Source organism: Ambystoma mexicanum, chromosome 1p (assembly GCF_040938575.1).
Source record: "Ambystoma mexicanum isolate Mex_15411 chromosome 1p, UKY_AmexF1_1, whole genome shotgun sequence".
Classification (NCBI taxonomy): domain Eukaryota; kingdom Metazoa; phylum Chordata; class Amphibia; order Caudata; family Ambystomatidae; genus Ambystoma; species Ambystoma mexicanum.
This window is the reverse complement of record NC_090921.1, coordinates 173,142,542-173,160,013: the sequence shown is the minus strand read 5'-3', so window position 1 is coordinate 173,160,013 and position 17,472 is coordinate 173,142,542.

The following is a 17,472-nucleotide window of genomic DNA, read 5'->3' as shown; positions in this document are numbered from 1 at the left end:
ACTAACATGGTTAACACTGTTTTAATTTTATTGGTTGGTTAGTCTGGGTTCAGAGGATCTTGTTTACACAATCTATCAGGGGAGACAATCTACGCAGGATGTCATTCCCCAGTAAATATGGTGTGCCCTTTGGAGTCACAACTATGACCTGGTGTCTCACCTTGTGTCACCCAATTTTAATGTCTAAATCAGCAGTCCCCTCGACAGGATTTTCATTCCCATCAAAGTTCTGAAGTTGTCCAGGAAGAGGGGTGAGAGGGATCTAGTATCTCTTCCCCCCTTCCTGAATTCAGATGATCAAAGGCCCTTTTTGACAGAAGGGTGGCTTGGGATCCAGTGTCCACCAGTGCCAAAAATGTACATTGCCCTTGTATTTGGACCGGGGCATAAAATCTTCCCTCCTTCTCCTTAAGGGGGTAAAGATAAAGCGCATTTTGGGCCAATTGGTGGGTTAATTTCTTTACTCTTGATTCTGACAGAGGGGTTGTTTGGGCAGGATTCTGTTTGGGAGCTTGGGAATCTGTAAGAAAAAGGTGACATTTGGATATTGGGGAAGGTTTGGGCTCCCCTGGTTCTGATTCTGGGCTGACTCACCCTTTTTGGAGGCAGCCACCAGAATTGGTTTGGGTAAGGTGATTTTCTGGCTTGTCATTCTGGGGTTCAATGATGGGCGGTCCTAACTCAGTCCCCACATTTACCCAGTTTGGATTAGGATCTCTCGAGACCCATTGTTCTTTGGGAGGAGATCCCCCATCCCTGAAGGAGAAGATCCTTTTCCCAGAGTCCTGTGAGGACCCTTCTCCTTCAAATTGGAAGACTCTAACCTCCTCCACAAAATGGGTCTTTTTAGGCCCTTTATTTTTCCTACACGCCCTCTGTTCCTTTGGTTGAAGACTTTCGGGGCAGGAGATTTTGGTTCTGGTTCCTGGGTTTCCAGGGGCATTTCACAAGTGGGGAAGGAAGCTTCCTCTAAGGCTTTGCACCCTCCTTCCCCCTTTGCCTCTGACCCTTGGAATCAGTGGGTTGTCAGCGTTCTCTCCCCACCATTGCTCTGCAGTACCAGACCCTTGATTGGCGGAGTTCTGAGCCGGCATGCTCATCTGAGGGTTCTGCTGAGCCCTCAACATGCGACCCAGATCCTGTGACAAGTTCTGGACCTGGCGCTCCAGTTGGGACACCCGTTCTGGCTGGTACGGGGGTCTCTGGTCCATCCTAGGTGGATCACCGGAAGGGTAACTGTCCCTTCTCCCATAATACCCTTGATTGGGATAGTTCTGGCAGCCCTTCACCCTTGGCCTCCCCTCTCCCGGATTGGGCTGTCTGGGCTCAGGAAAGTGGGGAAAGGAAGGAGGGTTGTTTTGGGGGTTGAAGTTCAACCCAGCATTTGGGGGATTACTGCCCTCCTGGGGAAAGTTAGGAGGGAAGTTTCCTGGGTTGGCAGCTACCTGGTTGGATCCCCCTCTTGGGCTGGGGGAGTCCACACATAGCCCAGGATGGGTCTGCTGCCCTTGTGATGGGGCTGATATAATCAGGGGAGTTAGGGGTCCCATTTGTGGGATTACCTCCCTGGCTACCTGTTTGGGATTGGCTCAAGGGCCTTCTGGTTCTTTGGTTAGAAGGATTTTGCACAGGAATATTTTTAGGCCCTCCCATCTCCAGATCTAAAACGGGGGCAACCTTCACCTCCGGTACCTTAGCAGTAGCAGGGGTTTTGGCTGGTTTGGGGTTTTTATTTGTATTTATATTCTCTACCGGTTTCTGCACTTCATAAATGCGAGTCGCCTGTTCAATGGCCCAGTCTAGTAATCTCTTCTCGTGAAAGTCCCTCACCAGCTAGTTCATGATGTATTTAGGGAGTGCATGAAAGAAGGTATTAATGTACTCCCTACCGTCTGTGCGCACCCTCCTGGTGGTTTCCGCAAAGGCACGTTTCAGTTCTTGCACAAATTCTTGTGGGGCCTGGTCTTCCCCACATTGCAGATTGTAGGCCGCCCTGCGGGCCTCTTGGGGGTGCCTATGTACAGAAAAATGTTTTAAGATGGCCGCACTATAGGTGGACCATCTTGAGTGGTTCTGATCCTCCAGCCCCGCAAAGAAGCTGGAGTATTCAGGGGAAAATGTCCATTTGAATGCAACTCTGGCTATCTTTCAAATGGAAAGTATCCATCATTTGCTCCTATAACTCGAGGTGCTCCAAACTGAATACTTGGCATTTTTATGATAGGGAGTTATGACGCTCCTAATGGCCTTGATCTGTTCCAGGGGATCTTTCAGTAGGGCCCTCTTAATTTTGTTGGCCTTTTTAGTATTAGCCACCCGTGTCCACTCATCCTCTGACTCAGAGGTACTGCTACAGGAGGTGGCTATCCGATCCTCTAGGCTCTCTCTGATTCTGCGAGCTTGGGAATGGCTTGCAGAATGTGGGGGCCTCGTTTCTTGAGACCTGTGGCGCTCAGAAGAGTCTTCTGACTCTCCCTTGCTCCCAGAAGTGGCTGAGTACCCCCACCCCACTGCCCTAGCTGGGAAGAGGTCTTTAAAATACTCTTTATGGGCCTAGTTTCATGGAGTTCCCCACCAAATTGTACAGACTGATCCTTTGGTAGGCAGTATTTTTGAGGATCCAATTCCCTGATTCTCCCCTCACTGGAGTCTTCCTGATCAGAGAGGCTAGCCCAAATATTTGGGAATCTGTACAGAGATGCCCGCCCATCCATTTCTGGTAGGCACTGATCTGCCCGTCCCATGTTGCTAATTCTACCGAAGTCTACCATCCCCGTGGCCCTTGGTTCATATGAGCCAGTGGACATGAAGGCGGCAGCATGGTACTGAAAGGGTTAGAGTCTTCTCTTTCAGCCCCTATTCCCTGGTGACATGCCAAAATCTGACTCTTTTGCTCCTCTATTAAGGCATTACTGGTCTCAATGATTTCCTCTTGCATGGCTATCTGTTTGTGGAGCCTGCCATTCTTTTCACGGAGAGCCTCATTGTCTCTCTGTGCTTCCTGCCTGGATTGAAAATACTATGCCAATATTTGCTGCAGGAGACTCACCTCCTGCGTTTTGTCATTAGTGGTCTGAGTGTTCTGTTCCAGAGCATCCTCCACCCGCCTGGTGTGCCCTAGTAGCTTCTCATATGCAGTTTTAACTTCACTAAGCTCCTGGAGGGCCAGCGTTCTTTCCTCTAACTTGTTTTTTAATTGGCTGACTTCCTGGCCTAAGGCGTCCCTCTCCTAACTAAGAGTGCCCCTCTGTGCAGCCAGGTCGTCTCTCTGTGTGTTAAATGCACTAGATTTCTGGCGCTCCTCATCAAATTCTGCTTGAGAATCTAAATCTGTAAGAATTAATTTATTGTTTTCCTCTTTTAATTTGTCTATCTGGTCCTGTATGATGACCACCTGTTCTGCGCAGACTCTATTAAAAGTTAATTGTTGCGCCAGTTTCTTCTGACTCTGTTTTAAAGAGTCACCCCTTTCCTGATACTCATCTTGCAGTGTCTGTAATTTGGTATCTTGCTCTGCACTCTTTTGCTGTAAGAGAGCCAATTCTTCCTTTAATTTGGTAATATACTGCCTAGCGTCTGTTTCTGATTCTTGGCTCTTCTGGAGCCTTTGCTGCCAGATCTATGTTGTCTGCATGCTTTCCTGTATTATGTGGAGGTACAGGTAGGCTGCTATTTTGGCAATTTTACACTGCTCCTCTTTTATTTTTGGGGCCGTGTACAGATCGCTAAGCGCCTGGTGTAATGGACCCTTGTTCTGCCATGTATCTAGGTCTATTGCAGTGACTTGTTGTTTTATTTCCTGTAGCCATACCTGTTCATCTTGTTCAGGCCACTCACCCCTGACAACAGTTTGTGCAGGAAGTGTTCCCTAGCAATATTAATTTCCACTGTTGTCGCCATTTCAGAAATATCAATTTCCTTCTGACTTATTTCAGGGTTAATTTGCTTTTGCAACCAGGCCTGCTTTTTTGAGTATTTATTTTGAGAGGTGCTTGTACAGTGTAGCACAGTACCCCAACCCAGTAAGGTGTCTGTACCCTGCAGGCTAGTATGCTGTGGTAGACTGTTACGGGTGGTATTTCAGTTTCAGAATCCTGGACGAGCCCCCAAGCTGTAAGGGATTTCAATCAGGCAGGCACACACCCAGGTCTCGCCTAGCATGTAGCGCGTAATGAAACCCTTATTTATTTTTGTCTATAAGTTCAATATTCTGAATGACATACCACTCATATCACACCCGTCTCAAAATACCCCCAGGTCACACTGAACCGGGAATCAGGCTCGTTTGTAAAGGTAAATATTTATTTTATTTATTTAATATTCAAATCACACTTAAGTTTAATATATATATATATATATGGGGCAGCAATCACCTACCGGTGACAATACAATTCAGAAAATAAGCAAAGCAATTGAATTCACTTATAATGATGCAGAATAGAAAACACAGGAAAAAGAACAGTTTTGGTGAACAGATAGAGTTTAGGTTAATATTTGCCCTGCACAGTTTTTAAGATACAAATGAGCAATCCTACACAGATGTTAGTAATCAGCAGGTATTCAGGAAGGAAAGACAATATATAGTTTAAATGCAATCTTCCCTCCCCAAACAAGAGAGAAAACCGTTTTTGGAAAATTACACTTTTAAACTGACAGGTGACAATTGCTTTGTAAAATAATGTAAAAGGGTGCAAAAATGCTTAAATGGAGAAACATTTTGAGGAAAGCAACACTAAATAGGTCCTAACATTCATGAGCTACAATATAAACAACAGTACACACTTTAGATCGAGATGGAAGAAGCACTTGGAAATGGGGAAAAGACACGGGCAAACATTTGAACTTTGCAAATTCGCGGGCAAACTTTTACTAGGTGATATTGGAGGAAAATGGGTCAAATACACTGTTCCGCGATGCTGTTTTTAGTTGTAGATGTAGCTAAGGGTCTTAGGTATCAGTGAGAGTTGAAGTTCCGTTTCTATCATTAATTGAAGAAGTTATGGAGGTTTTAGTGAGAGGCGTTTTTACAAAATAGGCGTGAAAATGAAAACAGAAATTCAATTTGAAAAATGACAAATAAGTTTTATTATACTATATTAATGTCATGATGCCTACCCCCGGAGCACCAGGCCAGGCCCAGCACCCCCGGGAGCAGGCATCATGCCCCCGGGTAAAAGCCCAGCGGCCCCTTATAGGGGCTCTTTGGACTCTGTCCTGGCGCCTTTGGCGCCAGGCTCATGTTGGACATCAGTCCTGGCGCCATAGGCGCCAGGCTCATAAAGGAAGGTGTTTTGTGCACTTACCTGATGCAGACCATGCTGCAAGATTCAGGCCTCCCTGAGACCTGAAAGGGACTATTTTTTCATTGGGACTATTTTGCCACTCGGGCGTGGCCAGGGATGGATACTTACCTGGAATTACTTTGGGGGCTATTTAAGCCACGCACAGACAGTAGCTCACGCTTCGCGTTGTTCTGCATCCAAGCAGCTGAACGCTCACCGTGTCTGCTCCTGCATCTGGTCTCCAGCCACGCCCGCCTCGATCCTGGAAAACCGGTAAGGAAAGAAGAGAAGAGAAAGGTGAAAACCAAGAATTTTATCAAACTTCTTACCTGCATCCGGAACCTTCACGCCAGCGTTCCTGAGAAAAGACTTTCATTTAAAAGCACCGCGTTGCTCGCTGCAGCACCGCGCTTCACTCACCTGTCCTCGGGAGTTCTTCTGGCTCCACCGCAACTGTCTGCACCGGTCGCCACATCTATGCGCCTAGGGGAGAGAAGAAGAGACAAAAGGTGAGCAGAAGGAACATTTGAGGAAAGCCTAATTTTCCACCATAACACTTACCGGTCTTCTGTTGGTGGATCATTCCTCGTTTCGGGTCGGCGCCGCTTCGTTGGCAGGTACCGCACCCCGGCCCCTATGGGGAAAGGACAAAAGACATTACTGGAGGAATATAAAGACATTAAGAGGGATCGCGCCCATCGCTAACTCACTTGAGTTTACCATTGGCAATTCAATCCCTCAACGCATCGCCTTCGTTCTGCACCTGAAATAAAGGACAGATCACAGGTTAGGAAGGCAACAGAAAAGGAGGCTCAACACTTGAACTTTTGTAATCTTCATACTTACGGCGTTCTGCTCTGAAAAGTCAAGTGGATTTTGCCAGCGCCATTCTGAAAACCAGTGAAGTAACTGGTCAAACACGCGCCCCTGCACCAGAAGCAGGATGGAGAGTTCATCCTTTCAAACCATAAGGTGAGCTTCAACCGGGGATTTCGGAGGAAGTTAGAGAAGAACGAAGGGGGGAAGGGGGAGCAAGCACACTATTCTGCAGACTGTTAATCCACTTTCTCATCTGCAGAAGGATATTCCTACGGGCCAGACAAGCAAGATTTGAGGGTCCTGTTCAGTCGGTGTTCCGAGTTCTGCGCATCACGCTCAAAGAGGCCACAGCAACCCAGACTAGACCAGCGCCTCCGTGGGAGTCAGGTGAGCGTTACAGAACGCGAAGCCTTCCTACAAATTCCCACCCAGGCGCTATGGAAACTTCTGAGACTGATCAGTTGGCCCAACTACTGGGGGAATTACGGGCCGAAGTACACGCCGCTCGTCAAGAGACAAATGCTCTCAGGAGGGAAGTGATTGTATCAAAGGAAAGAACTGATGACCTGGTTAGACAGTTTTTGCAAGGTCAAGCTGGACACACTCCTCTACCCGGTTCCGGGGGGAACCCCGCTCCTGTGGTTCCCAGTAACCCTGTGCAGATTAATCTACCTGGAAACATGCCGCTTGCCCCACCCGAACGCTTTGCTGGGGACCCCAAACGATTTGCCGTATTCATGAATCAGTGTTGTTTGCACTTCCTATGCAGACCCGGGGCCTTCCCTAATGACCAGACCAAGGTAGCCTTTGTATTGTCATATCTCAGCGGCTGTGCTGCCGATTGGTCAGTTCCACTGGTTACTCAAGATAACCCGATTCTCTGTGATTTTCAAGGATTTCAAGCAAGCATGGAAAGGTTATTTGCTCGACACTCTCAGGGGCAGGCTCTGGATGACGAACTCCTATCCCTGCGACAGGGCAATCAGGACCTCCTATCCTACATTGCAATCTTTAATAGACTAATTGTGGAAACTGGGTGGCCAGAGGATAAAAGAATCACGTTATTTTATCGAGGTCTACGCGGAGAACTTAAAGATGTCCTAGCCCAAGTTATAATCCGGCCCAAGAATGCACAGAATATATAGACTTAGTGGTCCAATTGGATCACACACTTCAAAACAGAAAAGCAGATTGGTCCAAGTTTGAGACCCGGGTGTTGGTCAAGACCCACGCTAACCCTGAGGGTGCTGATGTCTCTGAGCCTATGCAAATCTGAGGGGTTAAAGGACCTTTAACTCAAAAAGAACTTGAAAGAAGACGGCAGATGCAATTATGTCTTTATTGTGGGTCCTCTGGACACCTTCTAAGAGATTGCCCGGCAAAACCGCCCAAGAAGGTGGTAGGAGCCGCTGATAAAAACCATGAAGTCTCTGTTTCGGGAAACGACCACGCCCGACAAGCTTAGGGGTCCGCTTGCCGAGCTTGAAAACTAACTCTCAGACCTTGCATTTCATTGTGCCAATGGTCCTCGTAGATCCGGAACAGCCTAAGCGGTTGCATGCAATAAAGGCATACATCGATAGTGGGGCTATAAGAAATTATGTGGATCGTGAATTGGTCTCTAGGATTAACCTCCCTCTGCGTCCTAAAACCAGCAAAGATGTCATCACCACAGTCGATGGAACCGAAATTGCCTCTGGACCGGTAACACATTCCACTGCTGAGGTGACACTTATAGGTCCGGACGGCCATCGGGAGGCAGTTGTGTTTGATGTAATCAAGGTTCCACAGTTTCAGGTTATTCTCAGAATCCCTTGGTTAGAGACACATAATCCTCGAATTGATTGGCGAGCGAAGAGAATAACCTTCCCGGATTGTGCACAAACCTGATGCCCAGAAAATCTGAAGATTACTCTAGCGTCTGTAACCTCTATCTCCATGCAACTACCTCCGGAATACCAAGACTTTCAGGACGTCTTCCAAAAGGAACAGGCCAACACATTACCTCCCCACAGATCGTACGATTGCCAAATCCATCTGGTGCCCGGTGCACAACCCTCTTGTAGCAGGATTTATGCCCTTACTGAACCTGAGAATCTGCATTTGAGACAATATTTAGATCAATACCTAGCCAATGGTTTAATTTGCCCGTCAAAGTCTCCGGCATCCTCGGCTTTGTTCTTCGTGCCCAAAAAAGAAGGCGACCTTAGAACTTGTATCGACTACCGCGCATTGAACCAGATAACTGTTAAAAACTGTTACCCTCTGCCTCTGATCCCTGAACTCCTTGACCAGGTGAAGGACGCTTGCGTATACACCAAGTTAGATCTCCGGGGGGCTTATCATCTGGTGCGAGTAAAAGAAGGCGACAAATGGAAAACGGCCTTCCGTACAAAATATGGATTATTCGAATACCAGGTGATGCCTTTCGGGTTGTGCAACGCGCCTGCTGCCTTCCAATTCTTCATGAACGATGTCCTTCGGGAACTCATCGATGTTTGTGTTGTATATATTGATGACATTCTTGTGTACTCCTCTTCGGAATCTGATCACAGAAAGCATGTCAGGGCCATCCTTGAGAAATTGCGCCAGCACAAACTGTTTGCAAAGCTGGAAAAGTGCGTTTTGCATACCACCGAGGTTGAGTTTCTTGGATTCATCCTGACACCTAAAGGGGTCCGAATGGACTCACGAAAAGTGGATGCCATCCTCAAATGGCCATCACCTAGTTCGGTGAAAGGTGTCTAAAGCATGCTTGGTTTTGCCAATTTTTATCGCAGATTTATCCTGGAATTTTCACGTGTGGTACAACCCATCACTGCACTCTTGCGGAAAAATAAACGCTTCGAATGGACCGAGGAAGCCGAACAGGCCTTTCAGGAATTGAAAGCTAAATTCACGTCCGCACCTATTTTGAAGCACCCGCGTCCCGATCTCCCATATATAGTCGAAACCGACACGTCCAGCTTAGCCATGGGAGCTGTCCTGTCTCAGAGAGACCCTGAAACCAACCAACTGCACCCCGTAGCATTTTGGTCCAGAAAGTTCTCGCCGCCTGAGGTAAATTATGCAATCACCGACAAGGAATTATTAGCAAATAAGTCCGCCTTTAAGGCTTGGCGGCATTATCTTCTTGGCGCCAGGCATACCATCACCGTGATCACAGATCACCGAAACTTACAATATTTAAAAACTGCCAAGGCTCAATCGTCACGTCAGCTCCGATGGGCTTTGTTCTTTGCTGAGTTCGATTTTGTAATCACTTACCGTCCCGGCTGTAAGAATGGCAAAGCGGACGCGCTATCTCGAATAGGAATGGGAGAAATAGACACAAACTCAGAACCTGTGCCGATAATTCCCGAACAAAGAATTTTGGGGATAACCTCTTTACAAACCCTTGAAGACATTCAAGCATGGGTAAAACAACTCCTGGATTCTACAGCCTTGCAGGATTGGATCCAAAGGGGGTCTTACTTTTCGGTCAACGATGGCCTACCTTACTTCCAAGGACGCTTATTTCTGCCAGAAAAGGAATTGCAAGAACTGGTTATTTCCCGTCATCATGATACCCTGATGGAAGGACATCCTGGCATTGCCAAAACTGAGGAAAAAATTAAACGACAATTCTGGTGGCCTTCCTGGCGAAAGGATATTAAATCTTTCGTGATGTCCTGTGGAGTTTGCGCCCAAAACAAAGGCCAAAAGACAAAACCCGCCGGTCTTCTTCAGCCTTTAGACATTCCACCAGCACCTTGGCACACCTTGTCACTAGATTTTATCACGGACCTGCACCCTTGTAATGGATACAATACTATTCTGGTTGTGGTGAATTTATTTTCCAAGATGGCCCATTTTATTCCGTTGAAAGGATTACCTTCAGCTTCTGTCCTAGCCAAGGAAATCCTCGAAAATATCATCCGTTTGCATGGATTCCCGTCCATACTAGTCTCCGACTGGGGAAGCCAGTTTATTTCTCATTTTTGGAGAAAGTGTTGTCAACTGGCACAAATCGACGTAAGACTCTCAACCAGCCACCACCCACAGACCGATGGTCAGATGGAGAGAAAGAACCAGACCCTTGAACAATACCTACGATGTATGTTGCACCAATCGGAGGGTAATTGGAAGGATATTTTATGGCCGAATATGCATACAATAACTCGGTACACTCTGGAACTGGACAAAGCCCCTTTTATACCCTATATGGACATCACCCTCGTACTTCAGACCTGGACTCACCTCTGAGCCTTGAAATGCCCGCAGTGGACCATTGCATTCCACGATAACTCAAGCCTTCAAGGATGCAACTGCACATTTGCAACAAGCGAAAGGGAAATACAAAAAGAATGCGGATCTGCATCGGAGTGGGGCACCTCCATACCAAATAGGGGATCAAGTATGGTTGGCTACCAAACACTTATTGCTCAAGGGTCCTCGAACTTTTAATCCAAGGTATTTGGGCCCTTACTCGATCAAAGCTATAATTAACCCAGTGGCAGTCAAGCTCGATCTACCAGCTAACATGCAGATTCACCCGTTTTTCATGTGTCACTTTTGAAACCAGTGCAACCAGGAACCAGATTAATAAAGCCACCAGAACCAATCCAGATAGATGGGGAGCCTGAATTCGAGGTGAAGAACATTTTGGATTCTAAGATCTCAAAATCAAAACTTTTCTATCTAATTGATTGGAAAGGGTACGGGCCTCAGGAAAGGTCTTGGGAACCCAGCGACCACGTACATGCACCTCGGCTGGTAAAAAGGTTCCATCGGAAATTTCCCAAAACAAACCGAAACCTCCAGAGGGAACGACCTTGGGAGGGGCCTTGGGGGGGAGTGCTGTCATGATGCCTACCCCCGGAGCACCAGGCCAGGCCCAGCACCCCCGGGAGCAGGCATCATGCCCCCGGGTAAAAGCCCAGCGGCCCCTTATAGGGGCTCTTTGGACTCATAAAGGAAGGTGTTTTGTGCACTTACCTGTATTGCTCGCCAATAGTGCACGGACAGTAATTTATCACCAGTACAGCCGCAGAGCCAAAAAATGTATTGCTCGCCAATAGTGCACGGACAGTAATTTATCACCAGTACAGCCGCAGAGCCAATACTTTGAACGCAGGTAGACAATGCAATGACTTACAACCACACGCACGCTTGGAGAGTAAGTAGCACTTATACGGCTATTTATTCATAGTTAGGCATATATACAATACAAGCATAGATCAGATAAATCATAGGAAAGACAGTAAATTAGCAAGAATACATCACCATGGGCGTAACTTGACAAAACCTCATCTCGCCAGAAGCGGCTGAAAGACCCCGATAACAGCCAGGCCGAGAGCACAACAGCCCACAGGTATATCGGACCAGGGCGTCCCCCCTCCGACTGAGGTCTTTGTGCTTATCCCATCTGACCGTTGAGGGTTTCCGCATATATGCCCTCCTCAACAAGGGGTGGCAACTTCTCGAACCTTCTGGCAATGCGCTTGCGCATTGATGGGTGACCGTTGGTTGCCAGCTGGGTCAACCGACAGTAACCTCAAGGAGCAAAGCGCTTCCCTCTCCTAAACGCCCCGGAAAACAATTCCATAACTCATCTCAAAACTTTGGCGCAAGCATAGCTAACCAAAACAAACCTCGTTATCAGGTACCAGCCGGCACCTGCGGATCTTAGCTTTCCCAGCGCCGTGTCCTTGGCTGAGAAGGCCTGCATTCCAAACCCATCAGCGAATAACGTTGAAAACATGTTGTTTCGCAAAGCAAGTGCAGCTTTCCACTGAGGCATGGATAAATATCCATTATGGCTCTGAGTTCCCCCAGAATACACTGCGCACCAGCGCCATGTTTTTTAGCTCGAACACCACAATCCACCCTTGGATATTTACCTTCTATAGCCCAGTGGCAAAGGAGGTGGTCTTTGAAACCGCCGAAATATTAGAACTAAGTTGAGAATACATGGAATACAACAACAACAAGCTATTATGATAGCTAATATAATACAAATGCAAGCAAAAGCATAACGCAGTGTACCTCCAATATCAGGAACCCATGAAAATAACCAATCCCACCAATTCCCAGTATGCTCTTGGGACACTTGAGAAATGAGATCCCTCAAACCTCGAATATGACTTTCAATGGATCGTGAATGGTCACTTAGATTGAAACAACACATACCTTCAACTGCGTTACAACCTAAATTATGCTTCAGCAATAAGTAATCCACAGCAGCTCTGTTTTGCAAAGTAGCTTTTCTAATAACTTTGCTGTCAAGGAGTAACTCTTCTAAAGCTTGAGAAGTATGATTGAGTCCTTTTACTACTAAACATGCTAATTTGATCAAAGACTTGTACCCCCCAGCAGCTAAACCCCAAACTCCCACTAATGAAAGTGTTAATGCTAGAACCTCAGCTTCTGATAGAAAATGCACATGTGAATCACAATCGGGGGATAGACCCACAGATTCGAAAGTTGATCTTTTGCTTCGAGATATTGCTGGGTGTAAAGGAAACATCATTAGTCCTAATCGAGTTAAGGCACATGGACCTCCAGAAATGTTAGCTGGAATGTAAGTGTATGTGATGTTACCACATGAAAAGAGCCATCCTGTTGGAAGTTTCACATGATTCAGATGACTGGCAGCTATCACGGTATGATTGCAAGACATAGTATTATTCACACTGGTACATGTGCTTGGAACTCGTGAACACAATCGTTTCTCGAACACAGTTTGATTTTTCTGTTTGGTTAAATTTAGCTGTTGGCATTTGCCAATTTCTTTAGCATTGCAGGTCATAAAGTAGCACACATCGCCTTGAGTTATATTGTAGGTTATAATACGTGTCAAATTTCTCCATTTGCGATCCGTTTCCTGGCAAAACCTGCAGTACCCATAGACAGAAAAGGATTGTCTGATATCGGAATCTTGAACTGACGAATCATTGTGCGTGACGCCAAAAATGTGCTTTATAACCAGAACTGGCGTCGGCACTGCAACTAAACACGTAGTCAGTAAAGCTTCAGCATTGGGCACATCGGTTAAGCAAAAGTGCGTAATGTTGAGTACTTGTTGTGCCACGTATGTCCACATATTCTCCGTTTGGGTAATCATCGGGGAATATTTTCGCCGTCCTAAAGACGCCTCTTGCATAGCTGGCATCGATGTTGTTTGCACTTGCACCTGACGTGTTCGTCGCCTTCCATGAATCCATGTCGTTGGTCTGGCTGGCTTTTCGGCATCGGTATCGAGCTGCTTTCGGACATCATTGCTCCTCATCATTGGTCTCCCATGGATCGTTGGCACAGACATGACATTTTTCATCCGGAGCATCATGCCGTTTGACTCTTCCAAATGGAGTCCATTTAGTTCCACAATTACACCAGCCAGACACAAGATCTACAAGGTAAACCCAGAAAAGAGATATCAGTGTTGAAAATCACTCCCTTAGGTAACATTTGTCTGCGGGCACATACTGCCATCTGTCTTTACCAGGTTCCATTACTAAGACTATCTGGTCTTTGCCTGATGCAATAACATCTGCGGTATCATGCTGTCTGAAGAGCCAAAACCACGATCCCCACGGGTAGTTAACACTGTGGGAGGCTCCCCCTTTTTAATCATGGACAACTTAACAGGGATGATAATTAGCTGAATTACAATGTGAAGGTGGGCACCACAATGGTTGGGACTTTTTATATAAATAAAGTTCACCCAGAGAAAATGTGTGATGTTTTAACCTGGAGCTACCAGTCTATAAGTGATCCTGTGGCATCCGGATCGCTCTAAATACAATTGCAAGAAAAAGTAAGGTAAAAATACCGTACTTAAGACTGGTGCTTCTCAGTTGACCTTAAATAAGGTTGCTCAATCATATAAAGTTCTTGCGTGAAATAATTAAATGTCAAACAAAATATACTTCCAAATGATACAACGTTTTCCAAGAAAAATGTTGTCGCCTTCACAGCGAGCGCGATCGGTCCTGCGCGCGAAACATACGTGAGCAGATTCTGCACTCACTTCAGTACAGCCCTGAAGATGGTCTCAGACCGAAATGCATTGGCACATGTACTATTGTGAATAATTGACCTATGGATTTTGAGTTGCCTCGTAATATCAGAAATATAAAACCAAGGAATGTGAATTATACATTTTTCTTGGAAAACGTTGTATCATTTGGAAGTATATTTTGTTTGACATTTAATTATTTCACGCAAGAACTTTATATGATTGAGCAACCTTATTTAAGGTCAACTGAGAAGCACCAGTCTTAAGTACGGTATTTTTACCTTACTTTTTCTTGCAAATGATAATTAGCTGAGCCACTCTATCACCCTTATGAATTGGTAACACTTGGTCCCCACTATTCATCAAGATGACTTTGATCTCGCCTTGGTAATCAGCATCAATGACCCCTCCTAGCACTTGAACTCCCTTCAATGCTAGTCCAGATCTAGGGGCAATCCATCCCTATATGCTCTGGAGGAATTTGTACCCCAATCCCTGTTTCAATCACAACAATCCCTCTCGGGTCTAATCTGATTTCTTCATGAGAATACAAGTCTACCCCTGCTGACTCGGGAGTCGCCCGATAGGGAGCTAAAGAGCCTGGGGTAATTTCCCAGTACAATAGAGTCTCTCTAACTAGGTTAGGTTGAATCTGTAAAGCAGGAGTCATTAGTCGCAACAATGGAGTCTCATGATTGTTCACCGGTCTATTATTCAACACTTGCACCGCATCAAACACACGATCACGCCAACCTGCCAAACTGCCATCTCCAGATTTGCTTAGCTGTTCCTTCAACAACCCATTCATTCTTTCAATTAACCCTGACGCTTCCGGGTGATAGGGCACGTGGTAAAGCCACTCTATACTCTTCTCCTGGCAATAGTCCTGAATTAATTTGCCTTTGAAGTGTGACCCGTTGTCACTTTGAATTTGCAAAGGCACTCCTTTACACAACTGAATACCTGAATGGTATTCAGTTGTGTGGCACGCTTGCATGGCAAAACCATCATGTATCCAGAGTAGGTATCCACAATGGTGCATGCATACTGACAACCTTTGCTGATTGGCAGAGGACCGATATAATCGACCTGCCAAATTTGACCTTGTAACTTTCCTCTTCGCAACGTGTCGTGAACAATCTGAGGGATAGGCCTATGCTGTTGGTGTTGGCACACCGGACATTGCAAGATGACTGTTTTCACTACCTCTAAAGGAATACTAATTCCTCGAGCTTGTGCCCCCCTGATAGTAGCCTTTTCTCCAAGGTGCCCACATTTCTGGTGAGCCCACTTGGCCACACCCTCCAAATCGTCTTCCAGAGCCTCCGCATCCACAGATGAAATCTTGGTGTGTTCATCTGCTACAGAATTAAACCAACATTCTAATGAATCTGTAGAACAATGCGCATCCACATGATACACCGTGACTTCACTTTGTGATAACATTTCCGCAATATCTTGCCACAATTCTTTTCCCCACAACTCTTTTGAATGAATCTTCCACCCATTCTTTTGCCAGGTTGGCAGCCACACCGCCAACCCATTCGCCACTGACCATGAATCTGTGTACAAATGACATCGACCAGGGGTCTCTTGTTTCAGTGCTTGGTAAACTGCGTAAAGCTCTGCAAACTGACTGCTCTTCCTTTTCCCTGACGTCAGCAAAGTCTTTTTTGTCTTGGGATTATATGACACCGCTTTCCAGTATCGCTCTGTTCCCACATATCGGGCTGAGCCATCAGTAAACCAGGCATGCTCTGTCTGCTCTACGGTCAAATCGCCATATGGTACTCCACATTTAACGGGAGACTCGCGTTTCTCAGACACTTCCGGTGGTATGTAATCTGAGGGCGGTATGTTGGCTACTTGCTCATGTAATTTTGCAACCCCACCCTTTCCTGATTTGGCTCTGTCTTGAATGTACCATTTCCATTTAATTATGCTGGCTTCCTGGGTATGTCCTATTCTGTGTGTTTTAGGAGAACTCAACACCCATTGCATAATCGGTATTTCTGGCCTCATCAATACATCAAGGCCCACCGTCATTTGCTCAGTATCAACCAGGGCCCAGTAACATGCCAGCAACTACTTTTCAAATGGAGTGTATGAGTTACCAGCATCGGACAACTTACAACTCCAAAACCCCAATGGCACACGTTTCCTGTCTTGCTTCTGCCACACACTCCAGTTAGCATAATTGTCTTGTACAGACACATTCAATTCCACTTCTCCTTCCTTTAATGGCCATAGATCGAGCACCTGCTGCACGGTGTCTTTCTCCAACTCAAATGCTTTCTGCTGCTCTTCCCCCCACTGAAACTCATATTTCTTTCGTGTCACTTTGTAAAGGGGGACCAGTATCTGCCCTAAATGGGGAATGTGCTGTCTCCAGAACCCAAACAGCCCTATGAACTGCTGAGCTTGCTTTTTGTTCATTGGCGTGGGAAACTCAAGTATTTTCTGTCGGGCCTTCGGCACCATTTCTCGATGCCCATTATGCCACTGAATTCATAGAAATATCCCTGTCTCAGCTGGGCCTTGAATCTTGTTCGGGTTAATCTCCCACCCTTCCTTCTTCAATCCCTCCATAATGACTTCTAACTGGTTTTGCACACTGCGCTCATTCTTGCCCTGAATCAAAATATCATCAATGTAGTGAGAGATTTGTATGTCAGGTTTACACGGTATCTTGTCTAAGTGCTCTGCCACCAGCCGGTGACAGATAGTCGGGCTATGTATGTACCCCATAGGCAACCTTGTGAAGGTGTACTGACGCCCGCTCCAAGAAAATGCAAACTGCTCTTTACATTCTTCAGCAATTGGCACAGAGAAAAATGCATTGGCTAAATCTAGCACTGCATACCAAGTCCCCTCAAACATTTGGACATTTTCAATAGAGGTAATGGCATCTGGGACTGCGGGCAACAAGGGAGGAGTGTGTTTATTCAACTCGCGGTAATCCACCGTCATCCTCCAAGACCCATCCCCTTTTTTGACAGGCCAGAGGGGGTTGTTCCATGAGGTAGTGATAGGTCGTAACACACCCGCCTCTACATATTCTTTGATGGTGTCTGAAATTTCCTTGTGCCCCCCAGGAATGCGGTATTGCTTCATTGCTACCCGCTTGGTCGCCACAGGCACCTTTACTGGGAGCATCTTCAATTTGCCTACTGTAATGGGTGTACAGGTCAATGCACTCACCCCAAACTGGTATGTTTTACCTCCAAGTCCCAAAGTCAACCCTTCCAGAATGTCAAAGCCAATTATGTACTCAGGTATTGGGACAATCAACACTTGGTATTTCTGCCTAGCCAAACTGCCTATTTTCATTTCCACTTCAGTTTGTACTGGGGGGGTCTCCTTCCCCCCTAG